Here is a 26762-nt window from a genome sequence, read left to right as displayed (position 1 = left end):
TGAAAACTATATTGAAAAACATATATAAGAAATCAAATTCTTTGTTTCTTGTGGGGGGCCGGGCCCCGGTGTCAGGCTGAGACCAGGTCGAGCAATGTTCCCCGTTGACTCAAGCCAACCCGGTGGTTCCCCCTCCCATTCATGTGGGAGGCCGGGCCCTGGCGCCAGGCTGAGACCGGGTCGAGCAACGTTCCCTGTTGACTCAAGCCAACCCGGTGGTTCCCCCTCCCATTCCCCCACTTTCAAGGGCATACGAAAGCCTTGTCAAGGCTGAGAGAGTTAATTCCTGAAGCCTGTGGTCTGCAGGTGTTGGCAGTAATGCTACCTCCCTTTTTCTACCCCGAGTCAGATAGAAACAAACATGGGAATTGTGTTTTGCTAGCAATCTTATCAACAAGGTCTTGTGACCCGTCTAGAAAATGCACAAGAAACACAGAACTAAATGTTTTGGTGGGCAGCAATTATGTGAAAACTGTTTATTCTTAGAATGACCTAACCCATAAGAGTCTGGTTATAAAAGATTGTGTACAGCAACAATAAAGTCGTCACTTGGGCCATCAGCCCAGGGGACCCTCCTGTTCCCAAACTTTCTCTTCTCTCTTTTTTTCTTGCATTCTCCTACCCTCAGGACCCTGACCTTGGTGTTTGTCGCGCCGGCCGCGACAGTTTCTAGGAGGAAAATAATATAGAGAGCATACTGTGGGCAGGGAGGAGAGAAAGAGATTTGTTCTGGCTTGAGTGGTCATGGAACTCTTCTCTGAGGAAGCGTCATTTGAGACTTGAATAAAGAGACAGAAAGCCATGTAAACATCTGCTGGAAAAAGTTTCAAAGCAGAATCAACAGCCTTGGCATAGTAACGGGAATCAGCTTGAATATTTGAAAGGTAGAAAAAAAGCAATGTCATAGACTGAATGATTGTGTACCCCTCCCCCTCCCATTCATGTGTTTAACTCTGATCCCCAATGTGATAGTCTTTGAAGGTGGAGCCTTTGAGAGGTGATTAGTCATGAGGACAGAGCCTTCAAGAAGGGGTTAGTGCTCTTAGTAAAGAGATATCAGGGAGCTCCCTTGCCTCTTCTGCCCTGTAAGGACACAGTGAGAAGACAGCCATCTATGAACAAGAAAGTGGGTCCTTATTAGGCACCAAATCTGCCAGCACCTTGATCTTGGACTTCTCAACCTCCAGAAGTGTGAGAAATAAATTTCTGAGACTGGGTAGAGCAGCCATCCAGTCTATGGTATTCTGTAATAATAGCATCCCAAACAAACTAAGACAGTCAATATGAAATGAGCATAGTAAATAAAAAGTAAGAATGAGTTTGGAGAGTCAGGTAGGGGCCAAATTATAGAGAAATACATAAACTAGGTAAGTGAAGGTAAGTTTGATCTCAATGGAAATCCATTGGAAGCTTCTATGCATGAAATGGCATGATCTTATTTACATTTTAGAAAGATACTTCTGGTTTCTATGTAGAAGGAAAATGGTTTTTAAGCAAGAATGAAGTAAAGGATTCTAGTTAAGAGGCTATTTCAGAATCCCAGACAAGAGCATTATGGAAATGCAGTGAGAAGTGGAAATAATGAGAAATGTTTGGATTTGGAATATATTTTGGCAGAAGAGAGGTAACAGGCTATCCAGTAGGAATCAGTGTGAAATGTGAGGAAATATGACTCATATTTTGGTCTGACCAATAGAGTAGATAACTATGCCAATACTTGGGATAGGGAAAGTTTGGAAAGAGTGAATTTGAGCAAGAAAAGATTGAGAAAAAATGAGAATTTTTTGTTCTGTTTTGACCTTGTTAGCTAATATGCGTCCACTCAACCGAGAGTAGAAATGTTGAATGATCAGTGGAACTTAAAAGCCTTGAACTTAGGAGAGGCCTGGTCTAGAAATATAAACATTAGTGTCCTTAGAATATACTGACATTTAAGTCATAGGACTGGAAAGATCATCTTGGAAGAAAAACTAGAAAAAGAAAAGACTGAGGCCAATGTCCCAAAGTGGGAGTCCTTCAGCACTAAAAATCTGTAAAAGGAGGAAAAGTCATAAAGGAGCCATTAGGGAAGCAGAGAGACCGAAAAAAATTAACAACAACAATGACAACAACAGTTAAATGTTATGTCACTGTGGACTTAGAAGAAGTGTTTTAAGAATAAAGTCAGTGGTCAATTGTGTCAAATGCTACTGAGAAGTCAAATAAGATAATTGCAGTGAAACAATGGCTCTGGCAAAATGCAGGTCATTATTGACTGTGACAAGAGCCAATTCAGTACAGTGGTAGGTACTAAAAACTTATCAGAGTGGTTTGAGAAAATAATGTGTTTGGGGGGGTGGCGGGGAGGTGAGGTAAGAGTGCTTACAAAAACCTATTTTAAGGGATATTATCATGGAAGGGAGCAGAGGAAGGGTCGGTGAATGGAAAAGTTAAGGGTCAAGTGAGGATTTTACTCTATTTTAATCCAAGCTATACATTCACATAATTTAAAGAGTTAAATAATTCTAAAAAGCTTTTACAAAATGTAACTATTCTCAGAATATATCATACATGCCCCCCTTTTCTTAATCCTCAGAAATCCTAGAATCAACTATTTTAACTGTTGCTTTTGATTTCCTCTTGCCTTTTGTATCTGCATTTGTTTCCTTTGTCTGTCAGACTTCCCCTCTCTACTACCTTTGTTTCCTCACTCCCTTTGTCTTTCCTTTTCTGTTTCCAACTCTCCTTTAATCCTGTTCTTATTATTTTCCTTTTCCTAACTTAGCTCTACCTTCTTTTTTTTTTCCTTTTCCTTCTCCTCTTCCTCTTCATCCTCCTCCTGTCTCCCTTCTCTCTCTCTCAGACATGACTAGCCAGCACACTAAAATGTCATGTACATTGGCATTTCATGAATACATATTTTTAGTCCATGTTCTTAAGTTTGAGCAAAGTTGGACAAAGAATTGTAGTTCCTCCTCTGAGGAGGAAAAACAGGGTTTCTGAATGTCACATTAACTTTATTTTTTTCAGTATCAGCATTATTCAATAGAAATAAGAAATAATACACATAGAATGTATTTCTAATAAGTTCAAAGATTTCTGAGAATTAGAAAGCCTCTTTCACTCAATTGGTATTTCCTTCAGGTCAACTACTTTACTTTATTCCTCTAAACCTAGCTAGCACTTAATACTGTGGCTGTTAGGTAATAGCTGTTCAAAACTTTTATGTAACTATATCAGTAATCCTCCTAATAAGCAGAATGCACTGTTAGCATATTGATAAAATCTGATCATGTCAACATAAACACAATTATATCATGGCTTTGTTGGTATTGGCTATTTTTCATGTCAAACCTTTATCTTTAAATGAAAGATATTTAAGAAAAAAACCCATATATACTACCATAAGATTATATGGAGATTTTTTTCATATGCCCCATTGCTTACTTGATACAGTTTTCACATTTACTCAATGTGTGCCAGATCTTTATGCTGCCCCCAAGGGCTAGAAGGAGTCATTACAAGATCGTGTGATAAATGCTATAATGCTTTAAGACAGTAGTTAGAAACAAAGGAGAAAGTCACTGAATTTCCTTGTGAGTCTGGGTAGGCTTCAGACAGGTAGTAACTTTTGATCTGAGTCTGGAAGTGTGAGTGGTGAGAGCCATTTCAATGCAATCTTTATAACAAACAGTTGCAAGATTCAGTCATAGTTTTAGTGAAAAAGTAATATATATATTTTTAAACACTTCCTACTTTCTTTGAGTATGGAGTGTAAAGAAATATGGACAGCAGGAAACATGCCATCTAGAGACAAGAGCAATTTAAGCTGAGCCCACTCAGTGTGGAAGCATTTAATTCAGAATCTTCACATAATTTCATTTTATTTAAAGCATTATTAAGAAATATCTTCCAGCTTATCACATGTGAATTTTAAGCCTCAGTAGTATTAGGTTTGACACAGACAGAGCACTTCTGGGATTATATTAATTTAGGCAGTAGGACCTGTTAGTAAGCATTTGATTGCCCACAATACAGAAGGATTTAATCATGTTATTGATTTGTTGGCAAATATTGGTTGAAATCCCCTGATACTGCTGGCAGTTATGCATTCCAAAATTTATTGGATTTGTGAGTCATTTTCCTTTGTGTTTAAACTTGTGATATCTTCCTATAAATAGAAAAACCCAGGTGTTAACTGAAAAGAACATTCACTGTTATGCAGCTGTACCCTACCTAGGCTTGTGCCTCCGATGCTCAGTTATAACAAGTGCTTAGAGTCCTTTTCAACTTTAATTTTGTTTTATCACTTTTAAACCATTCAATAGAAGAGAAAGTATAAAATGATTATAAATTATCTAAGCAAAGACATTCCCTTCAGCAGGTGTTCTAAAGACCAAAAGCGCTAAATAATATGCTTGGGTATTTTTAGGTAAATTATAAAATTTCCTTTCTAAGTATATTGTCCTAGATTTATCTTTGAAAACAAGGCAACTGGATTAAAACTTACTGTGTATTTAATTTCAAACAAAAATATGTATTGTACATCTTTCACATGCTATAGGATACGTTAGGGCAATTCTACTTCTAGAACCAGCCAAATCCTCATAAAATATGTTTTGGCAAATCTTATACTATAGATTTTCATAGCCCATTGCTAAGGTATAGCATCTGATATTTCACAGTGGTGACAGAACCTCTATTCAAAAATAAGGGCCCAAGGTTGTCAAAATGTAAGGCTGCTAGCGTTTACAATTTGGTAATCATGGTATTAGAAATACAATTTACTTAACCTGTGAAGCCTCCTTGGACATGTAAACTAAGTCCACAGAATTGTCTATCAGCTGGACCTCATGAGAGAACACTGGACTGTCTAGGGTGAAACAGTAACTGGCAAAAGGAAAGAAAAGAAACTGTAACAGCACAATAACAAAGAGTAGCTTCTTAGTCTTTCTGAGAGAAAGATGATATAAATTTTTTACATTAGGTTTTATATTAGGTTACAAAGGATTGGAGTAGGGTCGATTTAAACCTAGGGAATCTGGGGTGGCTGGGTGGCTCTTTTAGTTAAGTGTCCAACTCTTGATTTAGACTCAGGTCATGATCTCATGGTTCGTGGGATTGAGACCCACGTCAAGCTTGAGTGGAGTTCTCACTGACAGCATGGAGCCCGCTGAGGATTCTCTCTCTCCCTCTCTCTCTCTCTCAAAATAAATAAATAAACTTTAAACCTAGGCAATCTGATTCAATAATTCATAGGTTTTACAGTAAGTTTCTAACAATATGTCTTAATAGCTAATGGTTGTGGTGGTAATTTTTCCCCAACCCAAATTTCTTTTCCCATCTCATTACTTTTCCCTTAGGCATTAAAAGAAAGCTTGGAAACTTGGGTGTGAGAGGAGTATCTAGCAAGAGGAGTGACTTCAGAGATCACTTGGACAGTAGAAACTTGAGTATTTGAGATTATGGACTCAGAAAATAAGCACACAATAAGGAAAATCAAGAAATGAGATTTACCATAACTTTACACCTGTGTGTATTTTTCAAGTATATTTCTAGATACACATAGAAAAATTTTTCATATTTCAAATGATATATATGCAATTAATTTTTCCCAGATTCTGTTTAAAGTAAAAGAAGGCAATTGTTAAATTCTTATCCCAGTTCTACCACCAAATAGCTGTGTAAATTTTGATAAGTAATTAAACCTCTCTGATCCTCAGGTTACTTAGGTTCAATTCGACTTGGTGAATATGGATTGTTCTCATATTAGCTGCCAGTCCTTATGTTCAATTCTTTGAGCCCAAAAGTAAGAATTACTTCTACTTGAGTTACTGTAATTCCTAATTCCAATCTCACCCCACACAACAACTTCTAAATTGTCCACATTGCTCCAAAGTGATCTCTTTATAATGGAAATATTCTCAAAGGATTTTAAATGCTTCAATAACACGCTGTGGCCCTCATTAAAAAAAAAAAAAACAATCTTTAATTCCTTAGAAATGTATACCTGACTCTTCATGGTCGGTCCTGCTTCGCCTCTCTTTGTCTATTTTTCACCCCTCTTCACTAAGCCTCATGGTAATCCCCATGCTGTCTCAGCAATACTCTCTATTTTCTCTTTTGTCCCTTTGTGGTATGTGTACTTCTTTCCGCATAAAACAGCATCCTTTATCACTTCTGCTTATCCCTAACTTGTGCTAATCCTTCGTACTTCAGTACTAAGTCTCTCTTTCTTCACATGTAAGCCTCTTCTGATCCTGCTGAGGTATTGTGGAATTTATCAAGTAATATCCTAACTCTCTTTATGAACCTGTTTGCCACTATATTAGAGATGTCAGAATACTGACTAAAGAGTGTGAATTAATGAATCAGATTGCCTAGGTTTGAGTTTAACTTACTTCAGTACTGTTAAGTTGGGCAATTTATTTAACCTCTTCCATCTTCTGTTGCCTTATGTGTGAAATGGGAAGAAATAATTGGTACCTAGCTCTTAAGAATGCTATAAGAATTAGAAAACAAATGAACATAAAACCAAACAAGCCAAAAATGAATATCATACCAATGCATGTAAAATGTTGCACATAGAGCCTGACACATAAGCACTTAATAATGTAATTTATCATTTTATTGTTCCTAAGTATGTCTCATCTCTCTATCTCTAGTACCTTATACATTTCCTGACATAACACATTTACTAATTCATTAAGAGGGTATTTGCTGTGCTGCTCTGTGTAAAATATGTAATTGCAAAACATACAAATATAAAGAGTATATACTTGAAGTGAAATAAGGAATGAATTAAAGAATGAACAAAGACAAGTTCTATCCCTCCTTATCCATAAAGAGAGTTTGCTGTCTAGCAGAGGAAAAGACATGCAAGTGAAGACTATAACAAGTATGTATCAGTTCTGGATTAGTACAGGAAGCAAAATCTTTCCAAAGTATCTCCAGCAGAAAGTAATTCTAATTCAGGGAATTGTATCTTTGAAAATCGTTGACCAGGTAAGGAATGGAAGTCAGGATCAGCCACTGGATTCCTAAATGTAATGGTCCATCACTAAAGCTGTAATCCAAGGAACATCAGTCTGCCCCTGTTGTCAAAACTGCCTCTCATCCACATAATGCTGGTAGCTAAAGTCTGGGAAACTGAATGTGGGGTTCCTAAAATGCCTTTATGCTCTCTGGTGTCCATGACTTTGCTTGCCATGACACCTAAGTTTCACTGTCCAAATCATATGACAATGCAACACCCTCTTGGGCAGGTCTGTGAAATGCAGTTTTTCACTTCCCAACCTCTCCAGAAATAAAGGGGCCACATAATTTGTAGGAATATATTTTACTTTTAAAAGTCTCTACTTTAAAATCTATTTTGGGTATTCTCATAAAAAATCCTACCATTCCAAAATCCATAGCAGTTACTTCATGGGCTCAGGTAGAAAAGTATTATTCTAGATCAACCTAGTGAGTGGTACAGTGATATAATTACATTCTCAGTATTTTAGGAAGCAAGGGTAAGAGCGTGTAAACCAGCTCAAGATAGAGGATGTAGGTTCAGGAGGGCTTCCTGAAAGAAGAGCTCTATGGAGAAGAAAGCAAGGAAGCAGTTAAAATAATAAAAATGTGGGTTTCCATTCAAGAGGTCCCTTACCAGGAGATATTTCCCTGATTTCTTATCTGAAAAGGATGTATTTGTGAAATACCATTAACAAAATATCAATTTAAAAAGCTGGATGAAAATATAGAATATTTTAGTCTACTCTTACCCACAAATACTTGGGCGTTCTGATTGGATTTCTATGCATTGAGTCCACTAAACATTTACAAACAGATGGCTGTGTCTGCCACATTCACTGAGAACTGCCTTAAGGAATGATTTGGAATTTTATTAATGCAGCTTTTCTTAAATTATGCTGTTTAAACTATTCTCAGACAAAACCAGAACTAGAAATGAGAACTTGACAGTATTGTTGTTTTCTTTCATTTCTTGTTACAAAATCAAAGCAAATATTCATCATGGGAAAATTAATTTTTCACCAGAGGCAATTTTGGGGAGATAAACCTGATTAAATTCATTTAATTTTTGTAACATATGTTGCTGTTGGTTTTACTAGGAAGGGGGACTATCACTTAAAAATGTTTCTTTCATTTATATTCCACATAATAATTATTAATTGGCATTCCATAGTCTCCAAAGAACTGAGAAATCAGTTTTAATTTACCATAACTGTAGATCTTTTGTAGTAGAGCTATAGCTTAGATATAGAAAACAGGTAGGTAATTAATTAAAAGCCACTGTACCACAGAAAGCAGCAAATGAATTTTCAAACAAATGCTTAGCATTATATTCTATATAATAAATCTCACGAATAATCTTGGCCTTCTCAACCCTTGAATTTTATTATCTCCTCAGCCTCTTTGATACCTCTAAAATATTACCTCTTAGATATATCTCTTAGATATTAAAAGATCTGAACAATAGTGTTGTCTTGCTACATTGAGAGTGGGGTTTTTTGAATTAGCATTCAAACATTCAATATTTATATCACTTTTTAAATTCTTTTTGAGTCGGGGCACCTGGGTGGCTCAGTCAGTTAAGCGTCCAACTTCAACTCAGGTCATGATCTCACAGTTCATGGGTTCAAGCCCCACGTTGGGCTCTGTGCTGACAGCTAGGAGCCTGGAGCCTGATTCGGATTCTGTGTCTCCCTCTCTCTCTGCCACTGCCCCATTCACATTCTGTCTCTCAAAAATAAATAAACATTAAAAAATTTTTTAAAAATTCTTTTTGAGTCAAAGATTTTTTATTTTGTTTTGTTTTGTTTTTTGTTTTGTTTTGTTTTTGGGTTTGTTTTGTTGCTCCTCTTTGAACTTTTAGATTTACATAGCTGAGAAAAAACTTGTTACCTTACATTTCTTTCTTTTCTAGTTTTAAAAATGTCCCTTACTTACACTTTTAGAGGTAATAGTGTACTAGTGTCCTTTCACTATTTTTTAAAGCAAAGATAAACTATGAAAATAATACTACTTTATACAATACAAATGATAAAGTATCTTCACTTTCACCATAAACTGTCATAAATATCTCTGCCTCCCCATTGTATTCACTTTTATAATCATCTAAAGAAATTTTAGAACTATTTTCTGGATTTAAATAAAATTTTAGCAGACTATTGGATGAAAGTTAAACATACAAGAATTATCTCTAAGTTTTGCATTATTTTTTATACTTTAAAAAGTAGTTCATCTTATCGTATAAAAATTGCAGTAATTAGCAATATTATTGTAGACATGTTGGTTGAATAGCACCAATGCAGTTTAGGAAACTGACTTGAGCTTAAGGGGTGAGCCTGATTGGTTGAACTGCAATAGCATCTGCAATAGCATCCGCCTTGTCAGTAATTCACTGAGCAATCGTTATGTGATTAAACTTTGGCTTTGGAACACAAAATAGGATTGTTGGAATCCTTGTTCTTCAGTGAGATGGAATTTCTACCATCCTTGAAAAAGTGTAGAGTCCTTCTGTTATTGGCAATCATTCTACAGTCATGAGGGATGATGTGAATAGTAGATGACAGAAGAACAGGAAAACATGTGGTTCCTCAATAACATAATTGAGCCAGTGAGTCAATCAACCCAGAAGCCTCATTTCTTGCTAGGTTTCCTGTTAAAATGAGCTAATAAATTTCTTTATTGCATAAGCAAATATTTGTTCATTTTTTTGTCACTTGTACTTGAAAAGCCTGATGGATAAAAAGCAGAAAGTGAAAGTCTCTACTTCCACTTCCCTAACATACACCACTAAGGTAATCACTGTTACCTATTGTATATGAAATCTTGTCTATTCCTAGAAAAATTGATTTGCCTTTCTCACCACACACACACACACACACACACACACACACACAGATCTCTCTTGATATTATTATAACAAATGGGATGATAGTGTGCACAATGATATATATCTAGCTTTTTTTTTCACATAATGTAAAGTGGGCAATTTTTATATCACTATACATACTATAAAACCCATTGTTTGTAACAGCTGCATAGTATATCATGGTATGAGTGACTTTTGACTCCCTTTAACAAATGCCCTAATAATAGAAGTTCAAATTGTCTTGAATTTTTTGCTACCATGAACAGCATAGTAAGTACTTCTATACATATGTCTTTGCATAAGTGTAAAAGTATTTCTTAGGATAGAATCATCACAATAAAAATGATGACATTCTCCATTTTTATAGTCTTGTTTATTCTGCTCAATGGTGGTAACTATACTGAAGCACACAGAATTAAATAATTTGCTCTCTATCACAGAGCCAGTAAATGTTAGAGTCAGTAGGTTGCTCAGGCCATTTGACTTTAGAGCAAGCATTCTTATGCATTATATTATGCTATCTCCTCTTTTTGTTTTGGAATTACTCCCGATTTATTAATAAATTTGGGAAGATTTATCTCCCTATTTCATATCTTCATTTTGCTTTTTCATAAAAAAAGTTTTAGTTTTTTTCCATGTAGGCAAGACATTTCTCATTAAAAATAATCTTGGGTATTTTTTGCATGTTATATTAGAAATTTTTAATATAAGGATGTTTGAAAGCAGATGTTTTGACCAGGGCCCCCAAGGGGGAAAAAAAGGATAAAGAGGGCAATCTTCCTAAAACATCAGTCTAACTTATAGAGTGTAATCTGAAGCATTATTTTATGTTAAAACTGAATATTACATAAAGACAGAATTCACATGATTTGTTTTCATAAAATATAAGGCTATATTAAAACTGAATATTACATAAAGACAGAATTCACATGATTTGTTTTCATAAAATATAAGGCAAAGATATTTTTATCCACATATTAGTTCGCTATTGGTACAAAACAAATTAAATCTTGAAACTTAAAGTGACAAGCATTTACTACCTCACACAGTTTCTGAGGGTCAAGATTCTGATGAAGCTTAACAGGAAAGTTCTATCTCAGGCATCTCATAGGCTGTAGTCAAGCTGTTGACCAGTATTGCAGTCATTTAGGGATAAAGGATCCGCTTTCCAGTTTACTCACACAAATGTTGACAGGAGGCTTCAGTTCCCTACCACATAGACCTGTAGTGTGGTGAGAAAGAGAGAGTGAGTATGAGGGTGAGAATGAGGGTGACTGTGGGAGAGGGAGAGGGAGAGAGGGAGAGAGAGAGAGAGAGAGAGAGAGAGAGAGAGAGAGAGAATGCTCAAGAAGGAAGTCATAATGTCTTTTAGAAAATAATCTCAGAAGTAATATTCCATCATTTCTGATGTATTCTATTGTTTATACAGAACAATGCTGGTATAATAGGGGTAAGAACTACACAAGAGTGTGAGGCAGGGATCACTGGATCTAGGAGATTGGAGGCACAAGCTCTGGGTTCTTGAGCACCCTCCACTACCATATGGATACCAAAAAACAAAAAGGTTGAGAAGCACTAAGCTATGAAATTTTATTTATATAGAATCTTAAGGTATCTAAGAAACTCTTATTTATAACTAGTTTAATAGTTTTTCAAAGAAATATATCTATCTATGTATCTATCTATCTAGATACATATGTATCTAGATAGATAGATACATAGATAGTATGTATCTAGATAGATAGGTACATAGATAGATATATACATATATCAGTCCAAACCTCCAGAAAGTAAACTTTAACTCCAATTATTAATTTGACCATAAGTTTTTTGGATCAAAAACTTATGAGAGAATAAGAAAAGCTTCTAGCCACCTGGGCGGCTCAGTTGGTTAAGCATCTGACTCTTGATTTGGGTTCAAGTCATGATCTCACAGTTCATGAGATGGAGCCTTTGTGTCAGGCTCAGCACTGACAGTGTGAAGCCTACTTGGGATTCACTCCCTCTCTCTCTACCCCTCCCCTGCGTGTGTGTGCTCCCCCCTCTCTCTGTCTCTGTCTCAAAGGTAAATAAATAAACTTAAAAAAAAAAGAATAACAAAAGTTTCCTTTTCAAAACAATGAATTCTAAAACTGAAGACATCAACCCAGGTAAGTGTATTTGAACTAGATCTTTTCCTTCAAAACTCTCTCTGGTGGCCTTTTGGTATATATAACAATATTGTATATAATATTGATAATTATTTATGTATTTTATGAATTATTTTAATCCTTGATATCTTTCAGTTTTATAAAATTTGCAGTCATGTCAAAATTTTAATTATATAGGTTTATAAAATTATATAGATATTACTAAAGCTAATATTGTCCTCTTCATTCTTACATCTTACATTCTTACATTATCAAGTTTATATAGCTTGATATGAATAGATATATAATAAAATGAAATAATAAAAATACACTTTTCCAAGGAATTTCATTAACTAGTTAAATCTATATATTCACTCATGTGATGGACTATTATAGTGTTGATCCCCCCTCAGTGAACCACAGCTCCCAGTATTTATACACTTCTGTAGTCTCTTCCACCTTGAGCTTAATGAAGATCTCTTAATAGCTTGTGCACATTGCAGCTTGTTCTCTTGGAACACTTCCTGGACTAGACTAATTTGAAGGATAAGACCGTTTTGTTGTGTTAGCCTTAGCCAAGTTCCCACTTACATAACCACCTAAGTGATATCAGTTATACCACATGAAGCACAACAACCAACCAACTGATCCCAGTCAACGCACAGAATCATAAGAAATAATACTTTCTCTTATAAGCCAAATGTTTTTTAGGGTGTTTATTTCACAGCACTACATAACTTGAACAGAAAAGGATAATACATGAAAGCGGGGTGCTGTCATCATAAAAACATAAAATATGTGGCATTGGCTTTGGAGCTAAGCAGCAGACAAAGGTCTGGCTAGAAGACTACTGAGAAACTTGCTATTGGAAACTTGACAAGAGTGGACCTGATTTATTGACAAAAATTAATAAGAAGTGTGACCTGGGTAACTTGTAAGATAAAACATGTGCCAATGACTGTGATTCTCACTAAGGAGATTTCCAGACAGGATGCTGAAAGTACCATTTGGCTTCTTATAGTTGCCTAAGATATGGCTTCGCAGAAAAAAAAAAAAGATGGATAAAATAAGGAACTGTTTAGTTTTCAAGCAAAGTTAATGAAATTATTTTCAAACCAAACTGGCTGAGCTAGAATATGAGTTCGTTTTCAATCCTCAGCTTCTCGAGGGCATAAAAGTTATCAAATTAAGAAAAGGTATCAGATGAAAACAAAATCCAGGGCACTGACAGTAAAATGTGGCTTCAGCATAAACATCAGATCAAAACTATGATTGCAAGTCTGTTAGGACATAAGAAAGATTCAAGGTGAAAAAGATAAGAAAGAAAGAAAGAAAGAAAGAAAGAAAGAAAGAAAGAAAGAAAGAAAGAAAGACAGACAGACTCAAGGTGTTTCTTCTCACTCTTAGCTAGGCTCCTAAGGATTTTAAGGGTATTGTCACATATTCCAAAACAGAAAGGGATCTGTCCTGAAAATATATGCCCCTATGGCTTTTGTCTAATGGAATGGACTATAATCTAATATGTAGAAGGTCTGCAAAATTTTAAAGGGAATTTGAATATTAAAACTACTGTCAGCTTAGACTAAAAGAGACAGTTCAAAACTTTTTGGGCCTTCAGCTTTCTACAGCAGGAAATAGGCTAATAAAGCTGCTCAGCTACAAGGCAAATATTTTTACTGAAAAAAGCAAGCAGAAAGAAGACCCCAGCAAGCTGAGCCAAGGGTCATGGGGAACCACTCTCAAATCAAGAAATGTTCTCTACCCTGGAGCATAGGAACTGGTGACATGAGCCTGAATGTATTTCAGAATTTCTGTGAGTCTCTTCTTCCTCTCCTCCTCTCTGAGTGGGAGTATCTAGCGTGATTATCTTCTTTCTATCTTACCACGGTATGAACTGTGTGTAAAGGGCTGGTAATTTAACTTTTCAGTTTATAGGCCTCTATAAACTGAGCCTGGGTGGCTCAGTCAGTTAAGCATCCAACTTTGGCTCGGGTCATGATCTCACAATCCCTGGGTTCAACCCTGTGTCAGGCTCTGTGCTGACAGCTCAGAACCTGGAGACTTCTTGGGATTCTGTGTCTCCCTCTCTCTCTTCCCCTCCCCCACTCATGCTTTCTCTCTCTATCTATCTCTCTCAAAAATAAATAAAAACATTAAAAAAGAAAATTTAAACACTTAAGTTGTACCCAGGGTAAACTTTGGGAAAGTGTGGAGAGAAGATGTTTTGAATGGACAAGAAGCATAGAATGGTATACAAACACTCTGAAAAATATTAGAGCTAGTGATTTACTTTGATTAAGCTCCTGCAATGCCATTAGCTCTCTTCTCTGATCATTTGCAAAGGTGGAAAAAGCTCTTTTAAAATGCTTTTCCCTTGAGCCTAGAAAAGAAAGAGAGGTCTGCTTTCTAAAAGAAAAGTTTTCCTTTTTGATTGTTCTCAGTCAGCTCAAATAAGAGGAGCTCAAGGAGGAGCCAAGATGGCGGAACAGCGTGGAAGCTTTTTATGTGTGTGGCGTCCATGAAATACAGTCAGACCAACACTAAACCATCCTACACACCTAGACAATTGATTGGAAGATTAACACAACAATCTGCAGAACCTGAACCACAGAATTCAGCAGGTACACGACACAAAGAGCTGAACTTGGGGAGCAAGAAGCCCCCAAAGGTAGGGAACCCCTTTTGCAGGCAGAGAGAGGATGGAGACTGGGGGGGGGGGGAGCATACAGGAAAAGCACCCTTTCCCAAAAGCAGCTGGAGAGAAAGTGGAAAATTGGAAAGAGCCACAGGAACTAAACTAAAAAGGGAGAAAGGAGAAAGGAGAGGGTTTAAATTCCATTAAGACTGTAAACAAGGAGAGCACAAAGGCTGCAACTCTGCAGCTCGATACCTGGCGGAGCTCTGGTGGGAAAAGTGAATCCCCAGGAACACAGTGGGGTCCAGGAGGTTCTCAGGCCACACGAGGAAAAGCGGTTCCACTGCTGGAAGGACATTTGGTAGAGACTATTGAAGCCACCTGTCCCAGCAGACCCTGGAAGGCAGCCACATTTGCTGGTGCTGGGGCAAGGTTGTTGAGCATGAAGCCTGCTGCCAGATGTGTGTTGTGATTTTCCATGGTCCCTGAAACACTGAGGCTACACTGTCTTGCGATCTTTTTTGGGGGTGGGCTGGCACCTGGCCACAGTCTCAGGGCACCAGCAACAGCAGGGTCCAGCGGGTGTTCCTGGGTGCAGCCAACATTTGGCCATTGCTCATTCAGCCATTACTCAGTGAGACCCTCCTGCAGAGGGGCGGAGCGGGTCAAGGCCGCAGTCCTTCAGAAGAAAGGGGCTGGGGAAAACAGCCACATCTGAGACAAAACTTGGGAGAGAGGTACTGCCTGGGGCCTGGTCACGGAGAGTGGAAAAGCGGGGAGTGGACAAGAGCTGAAGACAGAGGACTGGTGTGTGATTGCTGATCCAGGAGAAGACTGTGGCTGGGTGGGGCCATTTTCACCACTCGCACGCATGTGCATGCGCACTGACAAGCACCCCAACAATCCACCCCAGTAGGCTAGCAGCACCATCTACTGCAGAGTGGAGCTGTTACACCAAGCCCTGCCCAACTGGACCAACTTTGCTCTTCAAGAACACAAACCTCACCGTTGACTTAATTTATGGACTATAAAGAGCTACATGGACTGACCCCTAGGGGAAAATGAGGCAATTTCAGTCCTACTTCAATCTGTTACCAGGTTCATCTGTTCAATTATTTTTCTGTCTCTTTTTCCTTCTTCTCTTTTACAATACTTTCTTTTTCCTGAATATAGCAAGAAAAAATTAATTTTTATTTTCAATTGTTATTAAAAATATCTGCCTTTAATTTTTATAACTATATTTTTTACTTTTGTGTAAATTTTTTCAAATTCTACTTTACTTACATCATTTTATTTTAGTCTATTTCAGTGTACTCACATTTTCAAATTTTCAAACAATTTCCTTTTTATTCTTTCTTTTTTTCTTTTTCATTTCTTTTTTTTCTTGAATGTGGAAAGATAAAAACTTCATTTTTACTTTCAATTTCTTTTAATTTTTTTAATTTTTATTACTATATGTTTTGCTATTATGTAATATTTTTCAAATTCTATCTTACTCCCATCATTTTATTTCCGTCTACTACAGTGTATTCACTTTTTCAAATTTTCAAACGATTTCTTTTTTTGTCTTTTCTTTTTTTTAATCTTTTTCTCTTTTTTGTTTCTTTTTTCTTAAATACAGAAAATGAAAAAAATCATATTTCTTTTTAGTTTTTATTAAAAATATTTTTCTATAATTTTTCTACTATATTCTCTACTTTTGTATATTTTAGGCTACTTTAGCATATTCATTTTTTCAAATCCTCAAACAATTTCTTTTTTCGTTTCTCTCCCCCCCTTTTTTTTTTCTCTAATCTGTCAAACCACTCTCTACACCCAGACCAAAACACACCTAGGATCTAGCATCATCTATTCAATTTTTGTGCGTGTGTTTTTAATTTTTAATTTTAATATTTTTTTATTTTAATTTTTTTCATTTCAATTTTTTCCACCTCATTAATTCCTTTTCTCCCTTCAAAATGACAAGATGAAGGAATTCACCCCAAAAGAAAGAGCACAAAGAAACGACACCTAGGGATTTAACTAACACAGACACAAGCAAGATGTCTGAACCAGAATTTAGAATCACGATAATAAGAATACTAGCTGGAGTCGAAAATAGATTAGAATCCCTTTCTGCAGAGATAAAAGAAGTAAATAAATATCCAGAATGAAATTAAAAATGCAATAACTGAGCTGCAATCACAGATGGATGCAGTGGCGGCAAGGATGGACGAGGTAGAACAGAGAATCAGTGACATAGAGGACAAACTTATAGAGAATAATGAAGCAGAAAAAAAGAGGGAGATTAAGGCAAAAGGGCACTATTTAAGAATTAGAGAAATCAGTGACTCATTAAAAAGGAAAGACATCAGAATCATAGGGGTCCCAGAGGAGGAAGAGAGAGAAATAGGGGTAGAAGGGTTATGTGAGCAAATCATGGCAGAAAAGTTTCCTAACCTGGGAAAAGACACAGACATCAAAATCCAGGAAGCACAGAGGACTCCCATTAGATTCAACAAAAATCAACCATCAACAAAGCTTATCATAGTCCAATTCACAAAATACTCAGGCAAGAAGAGAGTCATGAAAACAGCAAGGGAAAAAAAGTCCCTAACCTACAAGGGAAGACAGATCAGGTTTGCAGCAGACCTATCCACAGAAACTTGACAGGCCAGAAAGGAGTGGCAGGATATATTCAGTGTGCTGAATCAGAAAAATATGCAGCCAAGAATTCTTTATCCAGCAAGGCTGTCATTCAAAATAGAAGGAGAGACTAAAAGTTTCCCAGACACACAAAAATTAAAAGAGTTTGTGACCACTAAGCCAGACCTGCAAGAAATCTTAAGGGGACTCTCTGAGGGGAGAAAAGATGAAAAAATATATATATAAATAAACAAGTACCAAAAGCAACAAAAGATTAGAGAGGACCAGAGAACACCACCAGAAACTCCAACTCTACAAGCATCATAATGGCAATAAATTTATTGCTTTCAGTACTCATTCTAAACGTCAATGGACTCAATGCTCCAATCAACACAGGGTAACAGAATGGATAATAAAACAAGACCCATCTATATGCTGTTTACAAGAGACCCACTTTAGACCTGAAGACACCTACAGATTGAAAATAAGGGGATGGAGAACCATCTATCATGCTAATGGTCAACTAAAGAAAGCTGGAGTAGACATACTTATGTCAGACAATCTAGACTTTAAAAGAAAGACTGTATCAAGAGATACAGAAGGGCATTATATCATAATCAAGGGATCTATCCACCAAGAAACCCTAACAATTGTAAACATTTATACGCCAAATGTGGCAGCACCCAAATATATAAATCAATTAATCACAAACATAAAGAAACTCATCGCTAGTAATACCATAATTGTAGAAGACTTCAACTCCACACTCACAGCAATGGACAGATCATCTAATCAAAAAATCAATAAGGAAACAATGGCTTTGAATGACACATTGGACCAGATGGACTTAACAGATATATTGAGAACATTTCATCCTAAAGCAGCAGAATGTACATTCTTCTCCAGTGCACATGGAACATTCTCCAAAATAGACCATATACTGGGACACAAATCAGCCCTAAGTAAGTACAAAAAGATTAAGATCATACCATGCATATTTTCAGACCACAATGCTATGAAACTCGAAATCAACCACAAGAAAAAATTTGGAAAAGTAACAAATACGTAGAGACTGAAGAACATCCTACTAAAGAATGAATGGGCTAACCAAGCAGTTAAAGAAGAAATCAAAAAGTATATGGAAGTCAATGAAAATGATAGTACCACAACCCCAAACCTCTGGGATGCAGCAAAGGTGGTCATAAGAGGAAAGTATATAGCAATCCAGGCCTTCCTAAAGAAGGAAGAAGGATCTCAGATACACTACCTAACCTTACACCTTAAGGAGCTGGAAAAAGCACTGCAAATAAAACCCCAAACCAGCAGAAGACAGGAAATAACAAAGATTAGGGCAGAAATTAATGCTATTAAAACAACAACAACAACAACAACAACAACAACAACAACAAAACAGTAGAACAGATCAATGAAACCATAAGTTGGTTCCTTGAAAGAATTAACTAATTTGCCAGTTTGATCAAGAAGAGAAACGATGGGGCGCCTGGGTGGCGAAGTTGGTTAAGCGTCCGACTTCAGCCAGGTCACGATCTCGCGGTCCGTGAGTTCGAGCCCCGCGTCAGGCTCTGGGCTGATGGCTCAGAGCCTGGAGCCTGTTTCCGATTCTGTGTCTCCCTCTCTCTCTGCCCATCCCCCGTTCATGCTCTGTCTCTCTCTGTCCCAAAAATAAATAAACGTTGAAAAAAAAAAAAAGAAGAAAAAAAAAGAAGAGAAACGAAAGGACCCAAATTAGTAAAATCAAGAATGAAAGAGGAGAAATCACAACCAACACAACAGAAATAAAAAAACAATAATAAGAGACTATTATGAGCAATTATATGCCGATAAAATGGGAAGAAATGTCCATATTCTGGAAGAAATGGACAAATTCCTAGAAGCATATACACTACCAAAACTCAAACAGGAAGAAATGGAATATTTGAACAGACCCATAACCAGTAAGGAAATCAAATTAGTAATCAAAAATCTGCCTAAAAACAAGAGTCCAGGGCCAGATGGCTTTCCAGAGGAATTCTACCAAACATTTAAGGAAGAGTTAACACCTATTCTCTTGAAGCTGTTCCAAAAATTAGAAACAAAAGGAAAACTTCCAAACTCTTTCTATGAAGCCAGCATTACCCTGATTCCAAAACCAGACAGAGACCCCACAAAAAAGGAGAACTATAGACCAATTTCCCTGATGAACATGGATGCAAAAATCCTCAACAAGATATTAGCCAACCGGCTCCAACAATACATTAAAAAAATTATTCACCACGACCAAGTGGGATTTATACCTGGTCAGGAACAAGACAAGGAAGTCCACTCTTGCCACTGTTATTCAACATAGTATTGGAAGTCTTAGCCTCTGCAATCAGGCAACACAAAGACATAAAAGGCATCCAAATCAGCCAGGAGGTGTTCAAACTTTAACTCTTCACAGATGGCATGATACTCTATATGGAAAACCCAAAAGATTCCACCAAAAAACTGCTAGAATTGATTCATGAATTCAGCAAAGTTGCAGGATATAAAATCAATGCACAGAAATTGGTTGCATTTTTATACACCAACAATGAAGCAACAGAAAGAAAAATCAAGGAATCAATCTCATTTACAGTTGTACCAAAACCATAAAATACCTAGGAATAAATCTAACCAAAGAGGTGAAAAATCAACACACTGAAATTTATAGAAAGCTTATGAAAGGAAATGAAGAAGACACAAAGAAATGGAAAAAGATTCCATGCTCCTGGAGAGGAAGAACAAATATTGTTAAAATGTCAATACTACCCAAAGCAATCTACATATTCAATGCAATCCCTATCAAAGTAACACCAGCATTCTTCAGATAGCTAGAACAAATAATCCCAAAATTTGTATGGAACCAGAAAAGACCCTGAATAGCCAAAGCAATCTTGAAAAAGAAAGCCAAAGCAGGAGGCATCACAATCCCAGACTTCAATCTATACTACAAAGCTGTAATCATCAAGACAGTATGGTTCTGGCACAAGAACAGACACTCAGATCAGTGGAACAGAATAGAGAACCCAGAAATGGACCCACAAATGTATGGGCAGCTAATCTTTGACAAAGCAGGAAAGAATATCCAATGGAATAAAGACAGTCTCTTCAGCAAGTGGTGCTGGGAAAACTGGACAGCGACATGCAGAAGCATGAACCTGGACCACTTTCTCACACAAAAATAAACTCAAAGTGGATGAAAGACCTCAATGTAAGACAGGAAGCCATCAAAATCCTCGAGGAGAAAGCAGGCAAAAACCTCTTTGATCTTGCCCACAGCAACTTCTTACTCAACATGTCTCTGGAGGCAAGGGGAACAAAAGCAAAAATGAACTACTGGGACCTCATCAAAATAAAAAGCTTCTGCACAGAGAAGGAAACAATCAGCAAAACTAAAAGGCAACCAACAGAATGGGAGAAGATATTTGCAAATGACATATCAGATAAAGTGTGAGCATCCAAAATCTAGAAAGAACTTATCAAACCCAACACCCAAAAAACAAAGAATCCAGTGAAGAAATGGGCAAAAGACATGAATAGATATTTCTCCAAAGAAGACATCCAGATGGCCAACTGACATATGAAAAAATGCTCAACATCATTCATCATCAGGGAAATACAAATCAAAACTACAATGAGATATCATCTTACACCTGTCAGAATGGCTAACATTAACAGCTCAGGCAACAACAGATGTTGGCGAGGATGAGGAAAAAGAGGATCTCTTTTGCACTGTTGGTGGCAATGCAAGCTGGTGCAGCCACTATGGAAAACAGTATGGTTTCTCAAAAAAACTAAAAATAGAACTACCCTATGATCCAGCAATTGTACTACTAGGCATTCATCCAAGGGATACAGGTGTGCTGTTTCGAAGGGACACATGCACCCCCATGTTTATAGCAGCACTACCAACAATAGCCAAAGTATGGAAAGAGCCCAAATGTCCATCAATGGATGAATGGATAAAGAAAATGTGGTGTATATATATATATATATACACACACACACACTCACACATACTATGGAGTATTACTGGGCAATCAAAAAGAATGAAATCTTGCCATTTGCAACTATGTGGATGGAACTGGAGGGTATTATGCTGAGTGAAATTAGTCAGTTAGAGAAAGACAAAAATCATATGACTTCACTCATATGAGGACTTTAAGAGACAAAACAGATGAACCTAAGGGAAGGGAAACAAAAATAATATAAAAACAGGGAGGGGGACCAAACAAAAGAGACTCATAAATATGGAGAACAAACTGAGGGTTGCTGGAGGGGTTGTGAGAGGAGGGATGGGCTAAATGGGTAAGGGGCATTAAGGAATCTAGTCTGAAATTATTGCTTCACTATATACTAACTAATTTGGATGTAATTTTTAAAAAGTAAAAAATAAAGTTAAATTAAAAAATTAAAAAATTAAATAAGAGGGGCTCAAATAAGTCTTTCCTAAAGTAAATATTGAGCTCCACAGACCTCCTTACTTCCTTAGCATTGTCATCTGTGTTTTGCAGAGCTTCTCCACACTTTTCCTTGGCATTTTTTGAAAGTTTGTTGGCAATGGAATGAATGTGTAAGCGCTCTTGGGAGACTACCTTTTGTTTACTTTTTAGATTTTGCTTCTCTGGAACTATTCCACCTTTTTAAAGTGTCTTTCAGGATAGAATCTATAAACTCTGAACCAAATACCCACTTATTTTAACTTGAACTTCAGAGCAATCCTTCTTTATGATCTGATCACTATAAAATAAAATTTCATCTGGAAACAGAAAATAAACTAATAAGCATAGTAAAGTTATCAAAATAATCCCATTAAACCTTTTATAAATTCCCTGTTATTTGAAACCAGTAACAATCTCTGAAAGGCTAATTTATTCTATTGTTATTGTTTCATTCAAAATGTTGCTCAATTAACAGTAGTAAGACATAAGAAATTTATGGATAATTTTCAGATGTACATTACATTCTAATAAGACAACAAAAATATACAAACATGATTCTAAATTGCATAATACAAAGATCTGAGTCTAGAAAAAATTCTAAAATAGATAATAAAAGTACTGTGTGTGAGGACAGCCTCTGACATTGCCTAACCATATGATGCTAGATAAATCATTTTGCCTTTGAGTTTCAAACATAAAATGAAGAAGTGAAAACAGATCTAATGCTTTGAATTAATTGTTTTAATTGTAATTTGAAGAGTCCTAAAACTTGAAAAAGCAATGGTCTAATCTTAATTTATATTTTTAAGTCTTCAAATACTTTAACGATAAATTTCCAATAGATTTTATAAACCCTTTTCCTGAGTTTTGCTATTTAAGAAATGACTCATTGTGAAATGCCTTATTTTAGTGACACAAATAGAATTTCATAATATGCTCTTCATATAAAATTAATAGAAAAAATGCAGATGACTTACAGTTCAATTCTGCAGGTACAGTATTCCCAGTGACCTATTTACTAAATAAAAACAGCTCCACTGTTATGCTCTGTACTGCACAGAAGACTATAAACACCCAGAAAAAATGTCCTTCATTTTTAATTCATTTGAATCACCTTTTTTCTCACCTTTATTCAACAGGGAAAAGAAAAATCCAAACCTCTTCAGTAATAAAGTTATTCCTTTTTAGATGCAAAAATAGTTCTGACATTTTTACTCCATCAAGGACAAGAACAAATAAATGTTATAGAATGAAAGGAGATTGCCCATACCATATAGCTTCTCCCTGAAGTAAAACAACAAATCCATCAGGTTTCGGGAAGGAATTTCCTCTCTTTCTCAAGTGTTTTCTTTTTGTAAATTAAACTGTTATTTTGAGATAATTATAGATTCATATGTAGTTATAGAAATAATAAAAAGAGATCCTGTGCATACTTCTCAAGTTTTGCCAAAGTGTAACCTCTTGCAAAGCTACAATGCAACATCACAACCAGAATATCAACGTTCATATGTCAAAATACAGAACATTTCTATCACTATTATCTCTCATAGTGTCCTTTTATAGCCATATTTGCTTCCCTTACTCCTTAATCTTTGTCAACTACTAATATGTTCTTAGTTCTAATTTTTTCATTTCAAAAATGTCTCATAAATAATCTCACTCAGCATAATTCTCTGTAGGTTTATTCATGTTGTTGCTGGTATCATGGCATGAGGGTATCACAATTCATTCACTACCATCCACTAAAGAACAATCTCCATTGTTTCTCAGTTGGGGCTATTAGGAATAAAAATGATACAGAGGCACCTGGGTGGCTCAGTCGGTTCAGCGTCCCGCTTCGGCTCAGGTCATGATCTCGCAGTTTGTGACTTCAGTTTGTGAGTTCAAGCCCTTTGTTGGGCTCTGTGCTGACAGCTCGGAGCCTGCAGCCTGCTTCGAATACTGTGTCTCCCTCTCTCTCTGCCCCTCCCCTGCTTACACTCTGTCTCTCTCTCTGTCTCTCAAAAATAAATAAATGTTTAAAAAAAATTTTTAATGATATAAACATTTGTGTACAGATTTTGTATGAACATGTCTTCATTTCTCTATGTTAAATGCCCAGGAGTGTGTAATTGCTGGATTATATGGTAGTTGCAGTGTTTAATGTTATAAGAAACTATTAAGCTTTTAAAGAATGGCTGCACTATTTTATATTTTCAAAAGTAATATATGAGCAGTCTGATTTTTCTGTATCATCAGCAGCATTTGGAGTTGTCACCATTTTTTATTTTTGCCATTTTCATATGCATATAGTGATCTCTAATTGTGGTTTTAATGTGTATTTCTCTAATAGCTAATGGTATTGAACTCTTCCTCTGCTTATTTGCCCTCTGTGTATCCTTTTTAATGAAATTTCTCTCCATGTCTTTTGCCCATTTTCTAATTGGAGTTAGTTTTAACTCTTGAGTTCTTAGTGTTATTTATTTATTCTACATCATAATTCTGTAATGGATACAGGGTTTATAAATATTTTCTCCCACTCTGTAGCTCATCATTTCATTTCCTTAACAAAGTCTTTCCAGAGCAAGATTTTTTAGTTTAAATGAAACCAATTTACTAAATTCTGTTTTCATGGATTGTGTTTTTGATGTTACATCTAAAGACTCTGTGTCCAGCTGTAGAGCCTTAAGATTTGCTCCTGATGTTTTTCTACAAGTTCTGTAGTTTTGCATTTTTACATTCATTCATTGATCTATATTGAGATAGTTCTCTTTTTTTTTCTTTTTTTATCTTTGTTTGTTTTTGCCTATGGATGTTCAAATTTTCCAGCACCATTTGTTGATGACTCTTTTCTATCCAATTGCCTTTTCACCTTCATCAAAAATCAGTTAAGCATGTTTATATAAGGTATGTCTGGATTCTCTATTCTGTTGGACATTAAATGTGTCTACCCTTCCACCAATACCATAGATTCTTGATTAATATAGTATATAAAAAAGTCTTAAAGTTAAATAGATAAGTTTCCCACTTTATTCTTATCAAGATAGTTTTCAGCTATTCTTTGTCTTTGTATATAAAGGTTAGAATAATATAATCTATACCTGTGAAACGTATTGCTGGAATTTTGATAGGAATTACATTAAGCCTGTTTATTAATTTGAAGAGATTGATATGTTTACCATTTTGAGTCTTGCAACTCCTGAATACAGTATGACTGTCCATTTTTTAAGATTTTTTTCTATTTATTTTATTATGACTCTCCATTTTTTAAGATTTTTTTTCTGTTTATTTTATTAGCACTGTGTAGTTTCCAGCATGCATGTTCTGGACATGTTTTGTTAGATTTACATTGTAAAATATGGTATTGTATTTTCAATTTTGTTGCCCACTTTCTCATTGTTAGTATATAGAAATAGAACTGATTTTTGTGTTTACCTTGTTTTCTATGGCCTTGCTGAACTCATTATTAGTTCTAGAAGTTTTCTGGCATATTCCTTGGCATTTTCTATGTAGAAAATCATGTCATTTGCAAAACATTTCTTTCTTTCTGATCTGTATGTCTTCTTGCTTTCTAATCTGTATGGCTTTTCTTTTCTTTCCAGTTTGCACTGGCTAGAATGTTTAGTACCATGTTGGATAAGAGTAGTGAGAGTAGGCATCCTTGACTTGTATCTGATTTTAAGGGGGGAAACATTCCATCTTTCACCATTAAGTATGTTAGCTGTGAATTTTTATAGTTGCTTTTTATCAAATTGAAGTTCCACTCTATTCATATTTTCTGAGTTTCTTAAATCATGAATAGGTGCTGAATTTTGTCAAATGGCTTTTCTGCATTGATTCATACATGTTCATGTGATTTTTCTTCTTTTGCCTGTTTAATATAGTATAGTACAGTGATTGATTTTCAAATATTGAACCAGCCCCACAATTTTGGAATAAATCACATTTCGTCATAATGTATAATTATTTTTATGTATTGCTGAATTCTATTATATAAGGGACATAGATCTGTTTTTTTTTTATTGTACTCCTTTTGTCTGGTTTTGATATCAGGTTAATATTACTTTAAAAAATGAATTAGAAAGTATTCCCTCCTTTTTTATTTTCTGGAAAAGATTGTGTAGAATCAATGTAAGTTCTTCTTTATACCTTTGTATAATTTTCAGTGAAATGACTTTGTCCTGAAGATTTCTTTCTGACTTATAAATTCAATCTTCTTACTAGTTATAGAGTCATTCATGGGGCACCTGGGTAGCTCAGTTTGTTAAGCGTCGAACTTCGGCTCAGATCATGATCTCACAGTTCATGGGTTTGAGCCCCGCATCAGACTCTGTGCTGACAGCTCAGAGCCTGGAGCCTGCTTTGCATTCTGTGTCTCCCTCTCTCTCTGCCCCCCACCTGCTTGTGCGCTGTCTCTCTCTCTCTCAAAAATACATAAATGTAAAAACAAATTTTTAAAAATAGTTATAGAGCCATTCAAGTTATCTATTTCATATTTGGTGAGTTGCAAACTATTTTCAAAAACTAGTCTGTAACTGTCAAAGTTGCTCAACTTGTAAGTGCAGAATTGTTTATTGTATTTTCCTATCCCTTGGATGCCTGCAGGATCTGTTCCATTCTCTATTTCATTCCTGATAATAGTAATTTGTCTTTTTCTCTTTTTTGTCAGTCTTGCTATAGTTTGTCAATTTTATTGATCTTTTCACAGAAGTAGCCCTTTAGTTCATTAATTTTCTCTATTGACATTGATTTCTGCTTTTATATTTATTATTCCCTTCCTTTTGCTGACTTCCCATTTATTTAGTTTCCATTTCTTCTTTTTTCTAGGTACTTGAGATGGGACTTAGATTACTGAATTGAGAATTTTACCTGTCGGCACTGAATTAGCTTTTCCCATGAATTTTGATGCCACTTTATTTTCATTTTCATTTAGTTCCATGTATTTTTTACACTTCCCTTGAGGTTTTCATTTTTAGACCCATAGATTATTGAGATGTGCTTTGTTTCCAAATGGTTACATATTTTCCTGTTACCTTTCTGTTATTAATTTCTAATTTGATACCACTATGTTC

General features: G+C 35.9%; 1 protein-coding gene across 5 annotated transcripts in view; it reads right to left on the bottom strand.

Annotated features, from left to right (window-relative positions):
* Nucleotides 1-26762, bottom strand: part of AMY2B (amylase alpha 2B) — a 198112-nt gene that overhangs the window by 89799 nt on the left and 81551 nt on the right. For 4 of the 5 annotated variants that reach the window (XR_006584601.1, XR_006584604.1, XR_006584602.1 and 1 more), the window contains one exon: nt 10214-11081. The exons of the other annotated variant lie outside the window; for it this stretch is intronic. The gene's annotated coding sequence lies outside the window, so the exon portion shown is untranslated. Of the gene's footprint in view, nt 1-10213; nt 11082-26762 lie in introns of those variants that run through there. 5 annotated transcript variants of the gene reach the window in all.

Source organism: Felis catus, chromosome C1 (assembly GCF_018350175.1).
Source record: "Felis catus isolate Fca126 chromosome C1, F.catus_Fca126_mat1.0, whole genome shotgun sequence".
Classification (NCBI taxonomy): domain Eukaryota; kingdom Metazoa; phylum Chordata; class Mammalia; order Carnivora; family Felidae; genus Felis; species Felis catus.
The sequence above is the reverse complement of the archived record's forward strand: the minus strand, read 5'-3'. Positions and strand labels throughout refer to the sequence as shown.